The following is a 14,598-nucleotide window of genomic DNA, read 5'->3' as shown; positions in this document are numbered from 1 at the left end:
GGCCACCGGGAGGTTTGGAGAGAGGGCAGGGGTGTGACTGGAGAGGAGAGAGCAGTATCCTCCAGGCTCTGGCTGCGCTGGGGAAGCGCCCGGCCGGGGCGCAGGGTCTGGAGGTCTGGGGGCTGCCCGGCAAACCGTGAAACCGGTAGCGCTCGGGCAGTTCAGCTCTTCAGCTACACAAAGCTGAAGTGTCTGGGGGGAGCAGCAGCAGCAGCCGCCGCCACCGCCGCGGGGGAATCTACCTGCAGCTCGCAGCCTGCCGGAGCTGCTCTAAGGTAAGCAGGGGACTAGTATTTTCCCGGACATGTTCGGCTTTTTGGCAATTCCACCTGGACAGGGATTTGAGGACCAAAAACCCTAAGAAACATTAATCTTTTGGACTGAAATATTCCTGTAAGACTCATCCCAGGTGTAACATTGCAAGAAGCGGGGCCACCGAGGACATCTAAAATATCATTTTTTGTAGAAAAGCAAAGCTGAAATGTAGTGAACTGTGGGGTGTGCTCCCCTAGGAGGGCTTGGAGAATGTTTAAGGAGGCACAGCAGAGCCCTTGCCAGCCCCCACAGGCTGTAGCAAGGGAGTGCCACCCCTGCAGCTTCACTCCTGGGCTCTGATCCTTACTCTGGCCCCGGATCTGCCCGCATCTGGGGCTTCAGCCTTGGCCCCAGGGCCGGTTCCAGGCACCAACAAACCAAGCAACTGCGTTGGGTGGCACATTTTCAGGGGCAGCATTCTGGCCATCCTTTTTTGGCTTGGAGCGCATCCTGCACAGAGTTGCCCTGGGGCAGTTCGCATCAGGGCACAGCGCCCAAAACTTGTGGCTGGGTGGGTTCCAAGCCGGACACTTGGGCTTGGGTGCTGCCCCTCCTTACAGAGCTGTCTGCAGGTGCCACAGGGCAGCTGCCCCACAGCGCTGCACCTGGGGCTGGGGCAAAGTGGCCCGAGCCACCCAGGGACTGCGGCAGGGCAGTCAGGAGCAGCAGCGGGGCCATAGTGGAGACTGGTGCCCGGGGCACTGCCGTGCGGGGCCCAGGGCTCTGCTCCCCCTGGGGCTGCCCTGCCCCGGCTCCTCTGCTGGGCGGTCCTCCGACTCTGTCCTCCTGGGTCCTAGCTGGTCCTGGAGGCAGGAGCCCCGGCTGGAGGGACCCTGAGCTGAGGCGTGGCCTGGGAGCCCCATTGCTTACCCCGACCCTGCCAGCGCCGGACCGCCTGGAGGCGAGGGGGGAGCGTCAGCACTGGTGTGGGAAGCCCAGGGCTGGGGCAGCATGGCGGTGTGGGGGGAGCCCAGGGCTGGGGTGGGGGACAGCCAAAAATGTTTTTGCTTGGGGTGGCAAAAAAAACTAAAGTGAACTCCAGACTACCAGAAAAAAGGGAAGCAAAGAGTAGTGAAAAGCACCAGTTATAAGGAGTTAAGTTTCCCTCTGCCAACTAGGTTCACCTGGAAAATTGAGATGAAACATAGCTCAGAAGGAAGCAATATTACAAGCAGATTATGAGACTCTTGCACAGACAGAAAGCAGGCAGTATTGCAGGGTGAGGGAGCATGCAGCATTATGAGAAGGGGACAAAAAAGTTGGAAGGAAACCTAGCACTGAAGAGGGGAGACAGACACTACCTGAGGACAAAGATATGCAAAGTTTTTTGTTGAGCTGCATAGGGTCTAGCATTCATTATTTGATGAGGGCAGTTGAAGTCCCAAAGTTCAGCAATTTCTTTTCTGGAGAGGAGGGAGAGATGCTGTCTGAGCTTATCACAGCAGTTTCTGGGAAGCTGAACTCACGTAATATAGGCTGTCTTTCAAGGAGCTTGCTGGGCTAAACCAAAGGATCCAACGTTCATGTGAGAATCACAAACCAGGGAGCTGTGTTCACAGTTGCTGGGACATGACAGAAAGCAAATAAAATAAGATCTAGCAGCAAGCCCACAGATCTTCCTCTTCATTTGCTTTTGCACAAATTTTGGTGGTGGTTTTTCTTGTATTTTCATGCTTTCCCTATGCTACTTGGTGAATTACCTCTGCTGGCTCCCCAAATGCTAGGCATTTGGGTGGAAGCTTGTTCACTAACTAGGCTTATGTTTATAGCTCTTGGGAGAGTTAGTGTAGGCTTTCTGAGCATTCTTATTCAAGATCTTACATCTTTTGCCTCTGTTACTAATCTATCACACTTAAAAGATAAACTAAGATTTGATAATCACATTTCAGCCATTTTTGGCAGTTTGGCAATAAACTGATGTACTGTTTGTCAGATTGTTTTATTACACTTGTTGAAAAAACACCTTTCATATACGACTTTTTTTGCGCATTGAAAATGCTTTTGTAGTTCTAAGATTTACAGGGGTATTCTCGGTTTATTGCTGACAGCTAGACTCTGTTGGAGCATGTGGCATGGAGTGTGGGGCCATGCACCCCCCACTTCCTGTGATTCACCGTGACTCTCAGCCAGCCAGTAAAACATTAATTAGACATCAGGAACACAGTCCAAAACAGAGCTTGCAGGTACAGACAACAGGATCTCCTCAGTCAGGTCCATCTTGGGGGGAAGGGAGCTTGGACCCCGGCCCCAGGTCTCCTCTATTTCCCCAGCCAGCTCCAAACTGAAACCCCCTCCAGCCACATCCCCGGCTCCTCCTCCAGCCTTTGTCCAGTTTCCCCGGGCAGAAGGTGTCACCTGGCCCCATCCCCCTCCTGGGCTCAGGTATCATCCCTCAAGTGAAGTCACACCCTGATATCCCATCACCAATGCAGACAGTACCAGTAAAACTCCCCTGCAACATCCCCGCTCCATCACAGCATGTTGCAGGCTTTGCTCAATATACCTAATAGTGGGCTGCTCTTGTAAAACCCAGGGACCCCAGTTGTCGGTGGGCAGGATTAAACCTGGGACCTCTGGAGCTTAGGGCATGAGCCTCTACTGTATGAGCTAAAAGCCATATGCTTCTTAGCTAAGGCGGTAGAGCAGACTCATTAATCTCTCTCTCTAAGTGTCTCAGTGCTACTAGATGGGACAGAACACCACACCCCAACGATGCACGAGTTATACTCTTATTTTGTGTTACTTTTTATTCAGCCCCATTGCAAATGTTGTTACTTTCCCAGTGTAATCTAAAGAGTGTCTAATTGATAAACACATCCCCTTTCTTATCAGTCTCCTAGGAGACAGGAATCTGTTTGTGATGTTCCCCTCTGGTGTTATGTGGACCGGTGATCTGCTAGGCCACTCCAATCCTTGACTGTGGGAGCCAGTCTTACCCTGCTCTGCTGTGAGAACCTCTCACTCCTAGGCTCTTCACACACTGCCGCTGGCATGTCAACTGCTCCCAGCTACTTGCAAGCGAATGACACTAGCCAGTATCTCCGGTTCCAGAAACAACCCTAGGAACCTCCGTCTTGCAGTGTCCAGTTATGCCCAATGGATGCTGAAAGTTTATATAAATTTGTCAATTTAACAAAGAAATTTATATGTACCAGGCTTGTTATCCCAAGGGGAGCCTCTGACACACTGCAAACCAAACACATTGCTTCAGGTAGAACAAACAAATAGATTTATTAACTATAAAGATAGATTTTCAGTGATTCTAAGTCAAAGCATAACAAGTCAGATTTGGTCAAATGAAATAAAAGCAAAACTCATTCTAAGCTGATCTTAACATTTTCAATGTCCTTACAAACGTTGAAGAGCTAGCCTGTGGTGAGAAACATCTCTCAGGCTCTCCCCTTTGATCAATGGTTCAGTTACTTGGTGGTGGTGGTGTCTGTAGATGGAAGAGCGAGAGCATGGCAAAATGTCTCTCCTTTTTAGCACGTCCTTTCTTTCCTCCTGGCTTTGCCACTCTCCCCCTTCAGAGTCAGGTGAGCATTACCTCATTGCAATCCCAAACTGCCCAAGGAAGGGGGTGACTCCCTCAAGGGTCTAACAGATTCTTTTGTTGCTGCCTAAGCCAGTGTCAGTTGTTCCTGTGAGGCCGGACTGGGTTTGTCCCATCCATGCCCTAATGAGGTGTGAACTGCCTCTCTGTTCTTGGAGAGTTTTTGTATGGGCTTGCTTTAAGCCATGAGGATACATTTTCAGCCTCATAACTATATACATGAAATTATAATCTATAACCTTACTGTAAGGTGCCACAAGTACTCGTTGTTGTTTTTGCTGATACAGACCAACACGGCTACCACACTGATTACGGTAACAATTACTATAACATCACTATAACAACCATGCTCAGTGCATCATGAGCCTTCCGAAGACACCCAACATGACAAACTTTGCACTGGATACCACACAATCAGTTTATAAAGCTCTTAAACCAAACTTCGCACCCTTTGATAATCTGTACGTTATTCCCTGATAACCAGAAACTTCTGCGCTTAAAGTTTGTACTGTTCACTTTTTTTAAACATCCTAATAAAATTTTTAAACCTAGGGTGTCCAATGGGTATGTAGTTGGCTTGCCTGTCTCCTCACTCTCACTGCTGTGACTCAGCGCTAACGTGGGTATATCTACTTAAGCTGGAAATTAGACTTGCACCTCCAGGGTCAGCATACCCAAAAGTTCATCTACATACTATAATTATATTGTAATACCCCCTATTGGGGAACTACTTATAACAGAGGGATGCTCCAGCCCTTTCCCCCTGTGCTAGCAGCTGGGAGAGAGCTGGCATAGGAGCTGCTGTGGAAGTTCTGTGCCACTCAGGGAATCTTTCTGTGCCCAGATGGCTGGTGTTAGGGCTGAGTTCTGCCAGCAAGCCATTGTAGGATAGCCAACATACCAGAGGAACAAAGCTAGAAGTCTTTAGATGGCAGAACAATCCCTACTTTGTCTGTTTTGAATATGTTTTATTGGCTTAAGCACTCTAATTTTCCCCTTTCAGGATCAGACCTCTGAGAACTAGCAGTGTTATTTTTATTGACTGTGCTCTTGGCCAATATTTTTGGACCCTTCTAAGATCACTTTGTTCTACAGTGAGCTATAGCATTTTTATATACAAAGCATTTTATTTACAGTGCTAAAATTTCAAGTGCTAGCATCTTGTTACAACCTTCAATTCAATAGAAACTAAAGGGTTCTAAAGACTGATGACTAGAGTGCTTTATTTAATAGGCTAATGGCAAACTCTTAAAAGGCTTTTAAAATGCTTAAGAGCTTACTTGACACGATAGCACTTATTACACATGTCATCCTAAAGACTTCTTCCCTGGATATGTGCTACTTTTTTCTATTGCAATTCAGGGTGCCATGCAGACCAGAGAGAAGCCCTGTCATGTAAAAATTGTTTTTGGTGAGTCTGGCAACATGATACAGGAAAACTTGTTTTCTGGGATCTTGGGCAGTAGTACTTGCCAACATAGTAAAACAAAACAAAAACAGGAACATGAGAGTACTAATAGTTTAGAAATAACAACTTACTAATATGAAAACTCAAAGACAGGCACGTGGGACAGTATGTTTGGAGAGTGATACATATCAATACATGTTAACGGACATTTCCATTGCAAATCCTGTTCTCCAGACTCTGTCACATCAGAGCTACCTCGGTGTAATTCATTTGATTTAAATGGAATTACTCCTGCTTTACACTTGAGTAAATAAGAAGCAATTCGAGCCCCAACTGTTTATATGTTCACCTTTTTAGTTTGTTTAATGCAGACACTAGACATGGAGATGATCTAGAACGTTATTACAATGAAGCTCTTAGTCTTAATAGTTTAAAATACGAGTGTTCATTTTGAAAGGATTTTACAGCACATGAGAATTTGTCCTGCTGCCGCTATGCTTAGTTACACCTATGTAGAGGGGGGGGTAAACATTAAAATCTCAGTGTACAACTTCAATATGTATGCACAGAAGAGCGCATAGCATGCAGCCCTACTGAAATGCAAAGACAGCTCTGCGCTAGTATTAGTACCCAGCAATCTGAAAGGGTAAGCAAAAAAGGCACACTTTCAGACTGGAATTCAAGGGGGAGGGCTAAGTTGGAATTTGGGCACAGCACCAGCAGGGATACTTGTATTTGCATGAAAAATGCCAGTTTTATCTAAATATGGGCCCTTCCAACAGCACAGTGCCTCCTAGACACATGCGGGGACATTGGTGTTAATACTGAGACAGTGAATAGGCTGACAACAACTGAACCATAGCCATTTATTGCAGCGACTAGGGTTTTCCTTGGAAGTCTCCCCTTAAATACTCACTGGACCTGAGCTTTATAGTTGCAGATCAAAAAATCATGCTCCCTCCAACTTGCTTGGCCACTTCAAGACTACGTGTATCAGTCTGCCATGAGCGTAGGGTACATACCCCCCTTCAGGATCCCTGAAGTTTGCCTTCTCCCATGCTTTGAACCAGTTTTGTGGCTTTCCGCACATTGAGTCCATGAACATAGGGGATGGTAGCATGACTGATTGATTGGCACCTAAAAATCTTTACTGTGGAATAATGTATGTGTATGAGAGAGATTATGATGTGGAGTCCTCCGAATAAGGTGTGTTAGGCTCTTATAATGGAAGATAATAGTGAAGCTACTAGGATAGTGTGGAATTTATGGTTTCTGTCAGGCTTGGCTAATATACACAACCCTCCACCCCACCCTCCTGCTGGTGTGGGGTAGGGAGGTTTAGCTAGACTCGCAAAATCTGGATTCCTGGTCAGCATTGGAATAGCGGTATTCCCTTCTTGATAGCCTCATCCATGGGCAAGGCCCTTAGTTCCCACCCTTCTCATACCAACGATTGACTGGTCCACTCAGGGGCCATGAGGTACCTCACTAGCCCAGCAGCCAGACTGTTAGAAGACCTGATGCAGCTTACATTGCTCGAGCAAGGCATGGGTCACCATTGTCACCTATTAGTCTCTTCCCCACAATATATTTCCTGGGTGGGTTTTTTGCCTTTCTCAGAGAAGATGGGAGATTAGAGGAAAGTACTGTAGTGTATTGATAGTAGTTAGCACTATGGCAGGTGTCCACTTAAGATTAATTTTAGTAGCGGGGGGGGGGGGGGGGGCAGAGATTGTCACCGAAGTACCAGGCATTGGCAGTATACCATCAGGTTGGGTCCTTGCTGTGTATTGCAGGCATAGATATTTGGTACAGAAAGACATAGCCTTTGTTTAAACCTCATCTCTTGCATGAGGAAAAGGCACAAGGGTGTTACTGATCCCTGGGTTAATTTTACAGGACCTTCTCTTGAAGATTGGTGTTTGGAAACTATAGTGGACTCATCTTTGGTAGTTTCTTTGGGAACGAGATGCATGACTGTCCTCCATTAATTTGGTTAGATAAAAGTTGCAGCCTTAGCTTGATCCATGATTCCGCATGGAGCATCTTATGTTCTAGAATATCTGGGCTAAAGGCAACCAAACTTCATAATCGCTGAAGGGTAGCCTTGCTGTTGAAGAAAGCCTGTGGACTTTAGGTAGTATTTTTACCATTGGTAATAGTTCGAGCTGAATCAACCTATTATTGCTGAATGTAGAGAGACTGGATGGCCACATTTTTTATATAATAAATATTCAAAGCATTGATTACAAATTATTGTTGGCTATAGACCATGCAAACCATGAAGTTTAGGTGATTAAATACACAACCACCCTTTGCATAACTGAAATAATATTCAATACTTCTTGCCTATGTATCTCTAGAATGGGGCTGCTCCAAGCCATCTGCACAAGCATTCCCCTTTTTTATTTTACATTGGTTATAAGATATAGACACTTCTTTGTTACAGCAGAAAACTCTGCATGGAGAATATCCTCCCATATATAGAGGTTGTAATACCTGACACAGTAGTTAATGTTGTGGACTGTGATTTTTGTTAGCCAGCGCATGTCATAGCAGAGATGTGCCTGCTACTCTCAATGTAGATCAGGGCATAATTTTTTACTGACAGTTTCTAGGAACGCAGTTTATTCCAGAGGTCTGTAAATGTTTGGTAGAACACACTTTTATTCACAGCTTAATCACATTTTTGGTAGTTCCTTTTTCTAAGCATGCTCTCATTTATTAAACCCAGGCCACTATGTATTTAATAACAGCTCTTGAGATACTAATTCAAAAGGGACACTTTGCATATTCAAGAATAAAAAGCACAGTTCACACTATGGATGCGAGTAACCCTTAAACAGTACATTTGTTGTTATAAATGTCCAAGCTATTGCCATTTAGCTGAACATTGCATGCTCTTTAATACATCTCTCGAGCCTTGCTTCAAATACACATATTGATGTTTAGCTATTGTTAAAGTTACTTAAGTCAGAATACATGCTGTATACACAATATATTGCGCATTATGTAATGACAGTGCAATTCTTGAAAATCTGAGTACTTCAGGAGGATTTAACTCCAGTATTTAGCTTACAAAGGGATCTGATTTATAGACCTAGTCCTTAGGGCTAAAAAGGAATTTGTTGTGATTGCCTAAGACCTCTAACCTTATGATTGCTATTTCTTGGTCTCAAGGGTGAAATCTAGTGCCTGTGGTAGACCTACTGTAATTAAGGCCCTGCCTACTTTGAGGCATGAGGGCTGTACATTGTGTGGTAAAGTCCCTGGATTCTGTAGTATGCTGGAAATTGTCAATTTCATTTAAATGTTAAAATGGAGGTATTTAAGTATAAAAGTGAGTAATATAAGCAAAACAGTGCCCTTTTATTTTCCTATTACAGTCCATTAATTTTGTTAACTTCAGTTTTCAATGTAGTTTTGGCAACCCATAACTTCAACAGAAGTTGTCAAAATAGAGTTGGACGCTCTGGGAGATTGTCAAAAGCCACAACTGTCCTCTACTACACAGGAAAGCAAAGAAGCAGTTTTGGGTCCGGATGTTAACTGTAGCACTGCTGCTCATTTTAACACTTGCTATTTACACTGACACATTTTATGTTTGAGTTAACATCCCAATAAGATAAATGAGGCAGTCCAAACCTTTCCTAGGTGTTGTTTCAGGCACACTATCAGTGCATCGGTTTACCTTGATTTAAGGTTTTCAAGATTTTCTTCACAACCACCAGCAAGCAAAAACCTTTTGTTAAATGAAATCTTGGATGCTGAAGTATAGTTCTTCAGCCAAGGGTGGATTCTAGGGCAAACTCTGCAGCTGTGAAATCTCAAACTATGTGGGCCCCAGCTTATAATGCTCTTGACTCGTAACTGCTAGGGTCTTACCTCAAACTTGATGGCTTAGATCCAGGTAAAATTTCAAAATAGTAGGATTGCTGGAATACGTCCTCACTACCATTCTAAGGTTCCTGTTCCACTGAGGTTTATTTTGAGTTCTGGCTTCAGCTTGTGCATGAAAGTGTTCTTTGCTGTGTTCTATGCTATGGTCTTCTCATACAAGAGAGGAAGTCACCGCTAGGGTGCTCAAGGGGTGCACTTGGGAGGAGGGGACACTCCAAAGTGCATCTTCTGAATGCAACATTGACTTCACAGGCCAGAGAAGATGAAGCACTAAAATTCGCTCTCCATCTAGATAAACTAGAGCTGCACCTGTTTTAGCATTCAAAGCTATCTCCGTAAAGGGCACATAGACAATGTTTTAACATCTAATCTTTAGGCAACATCCTGCTTAATGGAATCCACAGCCCTGAATTAGAAGCCAAGATCCCTGTACTACACAGGGGGAGAGGATAGGATCTACAACAGCCAGAAAGCTGAGTGGGGAACCACCTAAGATAGCCAGTAGGAAATGGTGAGGGGAGGCAAGGCCGGCTCCAGGGTTTTGGCTGCCCCAAGCAGCCAAACAAAACAAAACAAAAAGCCACGATCTGCGGCAGCAATTCGGCAGGAGGTCCTTCGCTCCGAGCAGGAGTGAGAGACAGTCTGACGAATTGCCGCCGAACAGCTGGACGTGCCGCCCCTCTCCGAAGTGGCCGCCCCAAGCACCTGCTTGGTAAGCTGGTGCCTGGAGCTGGCCCTGAGGGGAGGGGCCCTAAATCTTACCTCTCAAAGGAGTTTGGTGCCTAACTCTGGGCTGGATGGAGGTACCTCCTCCTCCTCAGGATTCATAGCCATGAACCCACTCACTGTCAGCCTTCCTTATTATTATTATTATTATTTTTTAAAGGTGTTAGTGCCCAGTTGGGGCTTTGAACTTGAATTTCCCACATCCTGGGTGAGTGCTCTAACTACTAGCTGAGCAGATAAGAAGGGCAGCAAGGGCCTCCCCACCACCTTCCTCGGTTTTGCATGAGGGCCATTCTGATAGATGTGTTTAAGGCTGCCTCAGAGTGTGTCTACTAGAGCAGGTTCTGCAGGCAAGATAGGCCAGGAAAACCATCCTGTGAACGGCACCAGAGCTGAGGCATCATGTAGGGTGCTGGGCTATTCAGTGGTGCACGCCCACAGCAGAAATTCAGGCACTTTACCCATACAGATGTAGGCATCAACAATTTCAGAAGGCAGCAGCTGAGCAGGGGGGTTTGTGATGAGCGGTAGCTAAATGTTGTAGTGAGGTGCCTAAAGGTTCAGTTAAGCACCTAAATTCCCCTAATGACTCCGGCTCTTACTTGCTAAAGAAATATTAGATATATTCTTCAGCAAACAACACAGAAGACCTAGAGAGATAAATAAAAAAAATTCCTGGATTTAAATTTTCCTCATCTAATTTAGTGACTAAAAAAAAGCAGAAGTGTTATTTGTTCCCTAAGTCATGGGTATACTTACGCATCTAGTTCATCAGGCTACCAGACAGCACATAAATTGCTCTTCTATTTGTAATATTACAACTTACTTAACATATGTTTTGGCAGTTGTCTCTTCACTTTGAAGTTGTAAAAGGTTCATGGCAAAAATATTTTTCTTCTAAATACTTTAACAATTGACTAAAGGTTTCCTAAGACCATCTGTAAAGTGTCATCAATTCCTCTCCATAATAGTGTAGCAATGTAAGAAGCTATCAAAGTCCAGAGATGATGGATTAGAAAAGTTATCATCCACGTGTCTAGCTCTGAAAGTGCATCGCTCAACATAGGAGTGGAAGGGACCTTGAGAGGTCACCTAGTCCACTCCCTGCACTCATGGCAGGACTAAGGGTACATCTACACTACAGCGGGGAGTCGATTTAAGATACGCAAATTCAGCTACGTGAATAGCGTAGCTGAATTCGACGTATTACAGCCGACTTACCCCGTTGTGAGGACGGCGGCAAAATCGACTTCTGCCGCTTTTTGTCGGCGGCGCTTACTACCACCTCCGCTGGTGGAGTTAGAGCGCCGATTCGGGGATCGATTGTCGCGTCCCGACGGAACGCGATAAATCGATCCCCGAGAGGTCGATTTCTACCCGCCGATTCAGGCGGGTAGTATAGACCAGGCCTAAGTATTATCTAGATCATCCCTGACTGATGTTTGCTGAACCTGCTCTTAAAAGTCTCCACTGATGGAGTGTCTATAACTTCTCTAGACAATTTATGCTAGTGAATTATAGAATATCAGGGTTGAAGGGACCTCAGGAGGTCATCTAGTCCAACCCCCTGCTCAAAGCAGAACCAATCCCCAACTAAATCATCCCAGCCAGGGCTTTGTCAAGCCTGACCTTAAAAACCTCTAAGGAAGGAGATTCCACCACCTCCCTAGGTAAGTCATTCCAGTGCTTCACCACCCTTCACCACCCTTTTTGTGAAAAAGTTTTTACTAATATCCAACCTAAACCTCCCCCACTGCAACTTGAGACCATTACTCCTTGTTCTGTCATCTGGTACCACTGAGAACAGTCTAGAGCCATCCTCTTTGGAACCCCCTTTCAGGTAGTTGAAAGCAGCTATCAAATCCCCCCTCATTCTTCTCTTCTGCAGACTCAACAATCCCAGTTCCCTCAGCCTCTCCTCATAAGTCATGTGCTCCAGCTGCCTAATAATTTTTGTTGCCCTCCGCTGGACTCATCCCAATTTTCCACATACTTCTTGTAGTGTGGGGCCCAAAACTGGACACAGTACTCCAGATGAGGCCTTTCCCATGTTGAATAGAGGGGAATGATCACGTCCCTTTATCTGCTGGCAATGCCCCTACGTATACAGCCCAAAATGCCATTAGCCTTCTTGGCAACAAGGGCACACTGTTGACTCATATCTAGCTTCTTGTCCACTGTAACCCCTAGGTCCTTTTCTGCAGAACTGCTGCCTAGCCATTCGGTCCCTAGTCTGTAGCAGTGCCTGGGATTCTTCTGTCCTAAGTGCAGGACTCTGCACTTGTTCTTGTTGAACCTCATTAGCTTTCTTTTGGCCCAGTCCTCTAATTTGTCTAGGTCTATATCTATACCCTATCTCTGTATCCTATCCCTACCCTCCAGTGTATCTACCACTCCTCCCAGTTTAGTGTCATCTGCAAACTTGCTGAGGGTGCAGTCCACGCCATCTTCCAGATTATTAATGAAGATATTGAACAAAATCATCCCCAGGACCGACCCTTGGGGCACTCCGCTTGATACCGGCTGCCAACTAGACATGGAGCCATTGATCACTACCCGTGCTTGCCACCCTGACAGGAAGCTTTTCCTAATGTCCAATCTAAACTGCCCTTGCTGTAACTTAAGCCCATTGCCTCTTGTCCTAGCCACAGAGGTTAACGAAAACAGTTTTTCTCCCTCCTCCTTGAAACAACCTTTTATGTACTTGAAAACTAGCGTGTCCTGTGACAGGATCCCTGGCAAGCAACCTGAGAGCAGGGTACTGTTGTGCCCTGTTAACTCTCCAGCCTGGGTATTTCTTACAATGCTTTGTTAGTGACAAGCAGCCAACCCCTCTAGGCACGGTTATCACCCAGCACAATAGCATATGGAGCCCCCCCACACATCTGGATTGTATAAATGCTCCCTGAGGCACTAATGAATCACAGAGAAAGGCACCAGGCAATTCCCCCCCCCAGTTCCCAAGCCTTGCATCTCAGAACTGTACTGTCTTGTCCTGGTCAGAAACCTGATCAGTGGCAGTATAAGTTTATTACCCATTCCACCCCTCCCTGTGACCAGGACACACACTAACCCTTATAGACTGAGCTGAGATTTTCCAAGCACTTCAACCAAAACACATTGCTTTAGGTGACAAAAAAAAAATCTATCTTTCTGTAGTTAATAAATCTGTTTTAAAGTGATTATAAATGGTAGGCATAAAAGGTCAGAGCTAGTTACCAAAGAAAATAAAAGGTAAGCACGCTTCTAAATCTTAAACCTTATTACACTAGGTAGTACTGGGATCAAGCAGTTTTCTCACCTCACCAAATGTTACAGTTCTTAATATACAGGCTTCCCCTTTTAAGCCTGGGATCAGTCTCCTCAGTTGAAGTTTTTATCTTCCCAATGTTCATGTTGCTTCCAGCATAGATGGGAAAGGAGAAAGGCAAAAGCATGATGCCACTGTCTGTTTTATATTCTCAGTCCATGTGCCTGGAAAACATTAGCCCAGACATGTTCTGGCGGGCTCTACTGAGTCACAGGGTTGAGCAATCCCCCATTATGTGGTGCTTCTCTTACAGATTTGTAAAGCCCTTGTTTACAACTCCTTAGCTAAATAATGGGTGTGGAGCACCACCCTTGTTGGCACTGGGGACTAGCAGTAGAGCTTCTCAAACTTACAACATATTTCAGTAACAGCCATGCAGCAAAATCTCAACTTCACACACTCTAATGGTATACATATTCGGACAGAACAATGGGTTTCCGCAGATCATGACTTTTCATATGCTATCTTACATGGCATGCTTTGTATGAAATATAACTATACAACACCAGAATATGGGGATTCCAGGCTGTTGCTCTGAGGTACAAAGTGCCACATGTCCCCTCTGTCTTCTCTTCTCCAATCTAAACAAACCCAATTTTTTAGACCTTTAATCATTTTTGTTGCTCTTCTCTGAAGTTTCTCCAATTTGTCCACATCTTTCCTGAAATGTGGAACCCAGAACTGGACACAACACTCCAGTTGAGGCCTAATCAGCAAGGAATAGAGTGGAAGAATTATTTCTCATGTCTTGCTTATAACACTCCTGATAATACAGCCCAGGATGAGGTTTGCTTTTTTTGCAACAGTGTTGACTCATATTTAGCTTGTGATCCACTATGATCCCCCCCACCCCCCGATCTTTTTCTGCAGTACTTCTTCCTAGACTGTCATTTCCCATTTTGTATGTGTGCAACTGATCGTTCCTTTCCAAGTGGAGTACTTTGCATTTGTCCCTATGGAATTTCATCCTATTTACTTTAGACCATTTGTCCAGCTCATTTTGAATTTTAATCCTATTCTCTAAAGCATTTTCACCCCCCCTCCCAGCTTGGTATCGTCCGCAAATGTTATAAGTGTATTCTCTATGCCGTCATCTAAATCACCGATGAAGATATTGAACAGAACCAGACAGAATAATGCCACCTGAGACATCATTCCCCACAATTAAACCTCTGTGCTCATTGCAAAGTACTGAGCAAAACACTTCACCTTTCTGTGCTTCAATCTCTGCACCTGCAGAGAACACTTACCAACATTTCTAGAGTGGTCAGAGCTTCCCAGAGGAAAGGTGCAAAGTATTATTGTGTTGGTAAAGTATTACATCTGAAGGAAAGAGAACAGGCAATATTTTTGGAATGTTGCTTATACACAGTATTCCACCCCCCC

Source organism: Trachemys scripta, chromosome 4 (assembly GCF_013100865.1).
Source record: "Trachemys scripta elegans isolate TJP31775 chromosome 4, CAS_Tse_1.0, whole genome shotgun sequence".
In the NCBI taxonomy this organism is placed as follows: domain Eukaryota; kingdom Metazoa; phylum Chordata; order Testudines; family Emydidae; genus Trachemys; species Trachemys scripta.
The sequence above is the reverse complement of the archived record's forward strand: the minus strand, read 5'-3'. Positions refer to the sequence as shown.